This window comes from Peromyscus californicus, unplaced genomic scaffold, assembly GCF_007827085.1.
Source record: "Peromyscus californicus insignis strain IS unplaced genomic scaffold, ASM782708v3 Scaffold_13__1_contigs__length_99412109, whole genome shotgun sequence".
In the NCBI taxonomy this organism is placed as follows: domain Eukaryota; kingdom Metazoa; phylum Chordata; class Mammalia; order Rodentia; family Cricetidae; genus Peromyscus; species Peromyscus californicus.
In genome coordinates this window covers 67,157,671-67,164,013 of record NW_026294424.1, presented here as the reverse complement: position 1 = coordinate 67,164,013, position 6,343 = coordinate 67,157,671, and positions in this window count along the sequence as shown.

Here is a 6,343-nt window from a genome sequence, read left to right as displayed (position 1 = left end):
GCAGAAGTTAAGAAAAAATGTGGATCTCACGTAAATCCCACCTTGAGTCTAAAGCCTTAAGAACCAGGAGCACTGATGTTCAAGTGAGGTGGGAAAATGGCGGCCCCCTAAGTATGACAGAGACTTTCTAGTCTCAAGTGGGCTTAACTCAGTGGTCAGGGTCACAGTTGCTAAAACCTCTATGGGATCAATGGACATTCCAGGTTCCTGGTGTTGCAAACTCCAAGAGTGAATTTCACAAATAATGAAGAATAAGTTCAACAAGGAGCTTTATTATAGAGAGAAAGCAAGTATAGAAAGTAGAGGGGGTCTCAAGAGAGGGGCTTTGTCCAGGAGTTAATAGGACTTTTTGACTAAAGAAGTAGTTAAGTCTTTGAAATGACTGGGCCAAGACATAAGGAGACATGGGCTGGTCAGCCCAGCTGGCCCAGCCATAAGTCCCCACAGTGGACAGGATGTCTCTCCATCCTGGTGACTGGGTTGAGATTCTGGCACAAGTCTTCAAGGACCAGTGAAGAATCTCTTCATGTGTGGCTTCCAGACAGCTGTATTCATTAGGTTGTTATGCTATAGAAAAAAAGAGTAAATAAATAAATATGTAAATAACCTAGGACATGAACCAAACCAATGCCTCCTGGCCAAAACGTGTCTGGCATTTTCAGCCCGGACAGAACAGCCATAGAATCAAGGCCATTGCTGGCTCCTGGCCAGGACAGAACAGGTTGATTTTGGAGGTCCCCACCCTAACTACCTGTCAAGTAGTTTCCTTCTCCTCATCACAAGAGCATGGAAGTTTCAGCCCAAGAAGTGAGAGACACTTGCTCCTTCCTCTGCCTTTTTGTTCTTGGGCCCTTGGGGGACTGGAGGATGCTGTGTGCACATCTGAGTGGTACTCTTCACTGGATCCACTGAATCAAATGCTGGTCTCTTCCTGAGACAGCCACTGGGAACACCTAGAAGTAAAGCTTGGCATGCTATCAGGCCATCCCTTTGCCCTCAGAACATAAAACCAACCACCACACTCTCCATCCAGCATTCCTCACAATGCAGACAGAATGGTTGCTGAGATGAAGATATGGCCATGTGACTTTCCCACCTGCCTGTTTCTATAAAACTCCGCCTAACTGTTTCCAGACCTTTGTCCATGTCATATCTGTCCAAACCCTCTTTCCAAAGTGTCCAAATGAGCCTCCTTTAGCTGACTAGTATCTATACAGGTCTCGGATTTTGTGTTACCTCCTTGGGAACTGTTGGACCCTAGACTAAGTTAGATTTCCCTGTTACAACTCTCACTATACATCATTAACTTCCACAGAGAAGATGCTTATTGTCTGTGCAATTAAATAATTGTATGATCATTAGCTTAATATCTGTCTGTCCCTTTTATACTAAAAGCCCCATGAGAACAACAACAAAAAAGAACTACAAATCTGTCTCCTGAGAATTAACATTTGGTAGGTTTTTAATCTATGCATTTATTGAACAGATAAGAAAAAGCAATCTTTGTAACACAAAACAGGGAATTCCATGATCAGGTCCTGCTTCTCATGCAGCTGCTTACTATGACATCCTGCCTGCTTCTGACAACCCACACCAAGCCAGCCAGCCATACAAGCTGCTCATGGTTACAAACACCAGCCTATGTCATTCGCTGCTCTTGGCTATGCTGCAGGTTACTTTTCGTGTTGTTTGTCTGGTGTTCCAACCCCCCGGCATCTATCTACTCTTCCTTCAAGACTCAGTTGAAAGCGTTCCTCCTCTGTACGCCTTTTCCTCCTCATCCCACCAAGGTAGAAATGACCACTCCATCTCCCATTTGGGTCACCATAGTATAACTTGCGTCTTGTGGAAGCAACGATGTTTAGTATGGCATGACTGGAACCTACTAGACTCTTTGATTAGCCAGTCTCCACCTGTTGGTGGATTTAGGATCCAGTGAGTCTCCACGGGGGTTTCCAACTTCTTGTGTCCCAGAACCAAAACCTGAACAGAGACACATGGGTAATAGCAGAAGAAGAGATAGTTTACAGAGAAACGCTGTCCTTCCAGGAGCAGAAAGAGGCCAGAGCTGAGAGGACAATTAGAGGTTCATTGGTGAACGCTGTACAAGCTGCTGGGAATTTTTATATCCCAGGCTTTGGGGTCGTTCACACAGCATGGGCCTTTTCTGTTCATGCTCTATTTGGTACATACTGGCCTGTGTGGCAAAGAGCCGCCGCTGGTCTCTGTGCCAACTGTTTCTTTAATATGCTAATGTTGACCTCACTCTCCATGCTACTCTCCGCCTCACAACAGTTGGGTAGAATTCCGCCTCAACATGGACTCAATGAAGATAACAGTCATCTCAGAGCCTGCAGTTACTCATAAAGTGAAAACCTGCTTTCCAGTCCAGGAGCACAGAGAACATTGTAAAAGGGCGTTTGACTCTTTTTATTCCTTCCTGTGTTTTCTCTCTGACTTCCAAAAAAAGCCCTCGTAGTGTGACAGAAACCACGCAGGCATCACCGCTTAGCGGCCCTATTTCTCAGCAAGCCCCTCGTCTTTTGTGAAAACACGCTGAACCTCCTCTCAATGTGCCTGCTGTCAACTTGGACAGAATTGCTTGACGCGGGATTGGAAGCCGACGATTCCTGATTTTGAAGCTCCCCGATCTCTGCCTGGGTTCTGGGGAGCCCTTTCTCTCGGCTTTCCCTCTTCATTCTCCCTAAGATCATGTCTCTAGTTCTGCTATTACAGAGATGCCTTTCAAAACCTCTCAATTGTATTCACGTTGCCCTTTTGCATTCCTACAGCAGAATGACAAATTTGCCTCAGCCTAGCAGTCCCATTCTAGCCGATCTCAGTCCAAGGAACACTGTCAAGAGAAGTTTCTGGTGTGATTTACCTTCCAAAACTATTAAATACGTAAGTCTTAGCCCAGGCCTGAAACCCCAGACATGAACTATTCCAATTTTACTCTCTTTGAAGATCAACAGGTATCATAAATGATCTGTCCTTTATTGCCACCTCCCAGGAATCCTTCGGTTCAGTAAAGTCCCTTGGGGATCTGATTGACAGCATTTTCTCCTCCTCCTCCTCTAGAAGGGCACCAGGTGTGAGGTCTGGGGCTCCATCTTTCTTCTTATGGGCAGTTCTATTGAGTGATCACACAGGGCCAGAGCAAAGTCACAGGAGTAACCAGGGCAACCAGAAACAGCGGCTGGAAACCCAAAACAGCAAATAAATGCAAACCAGCAGACACCCATTCACACATTTCTGGTCTCTTTAAAATTAAAACCCCCTCACTCCTCCCTGGGCTCCCGGTTGCCCTTGAAGCACTTCCATATCCAAAGGAGACAAAGGCGTGAGGGTTGGAAGTTTCCTTGTATCAGGAGTAAAAAGTCGGATGAAGGTCAATAGCGCTTACACTAGGTTCTGCTGCTGCCAGGTAGAGACAAGCTGCAGACTTACAGCAGGTGCTGAGGAGTCTGCCTGCTGGCATGGGAGGGAAAAAGGATCCTGCCATTTCATTTTCTGAGAATCTTGTACTTCCTAGAAGCTCAGAGAAGACCCGCGGCTAGCTAAATCTAGTTTTTGCACAACCCTTGTCCAGAATTTTATTTCCAGATTCCTACTTCAATGTTTCTCTACTAACTGAAAATTCTAGGAGATGTGAGCAGTGAAGGGGTTACTGTATCTTAAGGCTCCGCAGACTCTCACAATAACTTAGCAAATGATGAATGCTCGTCGGTCACCACAGTAGCCGAGGACATCCCAACACAGACCTGAAATCGGCTCAGCCTCTGACTCTTTCATCTGCCTCTGTGTATGTATGTGTGTGAGTGTGCATGTGAGTGTGCATGTGCACGGTCGTGTGTTTGTGTGTGTAGTCATAAGATTAAATGTGAAGAGCATCTTTATTTATCTGAATAAGTACAGCCCAGATGTAAGTCTTGTTATTTTTTTTTTTTTTTTTTTTTTTTTTTTTTTTTTTTTTTGGTTTTTCGAGACAGGGTTTCTCTGTGTAGCTTTGCGCCTTTCCTGGAACTCACTTGGTAGCCTAGGCTGGCCTCGAACTCACAGAGATCTGCCTGGCTCTGCCTCCCGAGTGCTGGGATTAAAGGCGTGCGCCACCACCGCCCGGCGTAAGTCTTGTTATTTAAAAAGGAAATTCTCATTATTTTCCTTTGGCTATCACTACTGACTAGCTTTTTACAGCTCAACGTAATTTTAATTAACCATAATTTTGGTTTTATTTTTAGGTGTTCAAATGTTCACAAATGGACCAACAGGCTCCCCCTTAAGCTTTTTTCTGTGTTTCTCTGTTATTCCGACAGTGTTACTGCTTTCTCACAATAAGTATTCCAGTGCAGTCTAGAATATTACTAAAGAATGGAAATCACTCTCACTCTAGAGAGCTCTGCTTTCTCTTAGTGGAGAATAAATAGCTTGGGCTTTTCTGCTGTGAAATTTACATCACTGAAAAGCCTCACATTCTGTAAATCACACACTACAAGCCAAGGGCAGATCGAGTTGGGGAGAATACTGACAGATGAGCAGCTTCTGAAGCACAGCACTAAGCAAGAGTCACTGGCCTCTTGGAAATCATCTGGGACTACCCAGGCAGGAAGCTAGAGGCAGCTAGGGGAGGCTAGAGACCACTAGGCATGGCCAAAGGCAGCTAGAGGCAGCTAGAGGCCACTAGGCATGACTAGAGGCAGCTAGAGGCAGCTAGGCATGGCTAGAGGCAGCTAGAGGCCACTAGGCATGGCTAGGGGCTGCACCCATAGAGATTTACAGTGCACATCAACTGGAGTCGAGAGATGGCTCATTAGGTAAAGTGCTTTCTGCACAAGCTGGCCTGCAATCTAATTGCTGGGCAGGAAGAGAGAGTAGGCTCCCAGGGGCTTACTGGTCAGCCAGTCTAGATGAAATGGCGAGCTCCAGGTCAGTAAGAAACTGTGTCAAAAAGAAAGGTGGAAAAGCAATTGAGAGAGATGCCAGATGTCAACCTCTGGCCTAACACACACACACACACACACACACACACACACACACACACACACACACACACACACACGAACCACTGAATGGAATACTGACACAGTTGGAGCAGGCCAGTGGGGGTCCATCCTTTGGGGTTTATGTCTTGCCCTGATCCACTTCTGTACCGCTCTCTGTACTTCCCATTGTGAGGTGAGACGTTTTCCTACTGCCATGGCGACTGAACTCTCCGAGACCGTGAGCCAAAACAAATCCTCCTTTCTTCTCAGTTGTTTACGTCGGGTATCTTATCAGAGCATCGAGAAAAGTAAATAAGGTAAGTGTGCAGTACTAGAGTATGGAACTCAGATATGAGAGCACAATTGACCTGAGTGCTGAGTTGGGGGAGCTGAGCTACAGCAGGGGTACAGCTGGGAATGATCTGCTTGGCATGCATGAGTGCACATTAATATTTACTAAATTTAGTCTCCAGTATGTTCTGGGGTATACCTCATACAAATTGCAGTTCCTGTCCCAGATCCTGCTTTCAATTCCCTTCCTTTTACAGTTGGCTAAGCCACCGTCCATGCAGGCTGCTGTGAAGTGCTGCACCTCCCATTGGGCCGTCAGCAAGGCTGGGCTAACGGATTAGAACTGGGGTGTTATGGAGAAGGTTAGAATGCTCCAAGTCCAGAGCCACTTCACCTGGGAGCATCTTTAGACCTTTAAATAGTCCCTGGCTGTCCTCCTCTGTACAGGACAGAGCATCTTTGTGACCCTTAGGTAAATCCTTTGGAATGCACAAACAGACCCCCTAGTTTCCAATCAACCAGTGGACTAAGAACACTGCCAGATAGCATCTGAGACCTACAGTGGGTGGATTCCTACTGACAGAGAGCTGTGTACTGTCTAGTTTAATGACAACTTGACACAAGCTAGAATCATAGGAGAGGGAAAAAATCTCAGTTGAGAAAAAGCCTCCTTAATATCTGGCTGTAGACAAACCTGATTTTCTTAATTAGTAACTGATGGGAGCGGGTCCAATCCATGACGGGTGGTGCCAACCTGGATTGGTGAACCTGGATTAGATAAGAAAGCAGCTGAGCAAGCCATGAGGAGCAAGCCAGTAAACAGCACTCCTCCAAGGCCTCTGCATCAGCTCCTGCCTCCAGGTTCCTGCTCTGTTTGAGTTCCTGTCCTGACTGCCTTCAATGATGGCCTGGGGTATAGAAGAGTAAGAGAAAGAAATCCTCTCCTCCTCAGGTTGTTAGTGTTGGTGTTGGTAGCGCTGTTTCATCACAGCAATAGAAATCCTGACTAAGACAGGCTGCACAGGCCAATGTTTTCCCAGGTTCAGCTGCCCAGGTACTCAGAAACCACT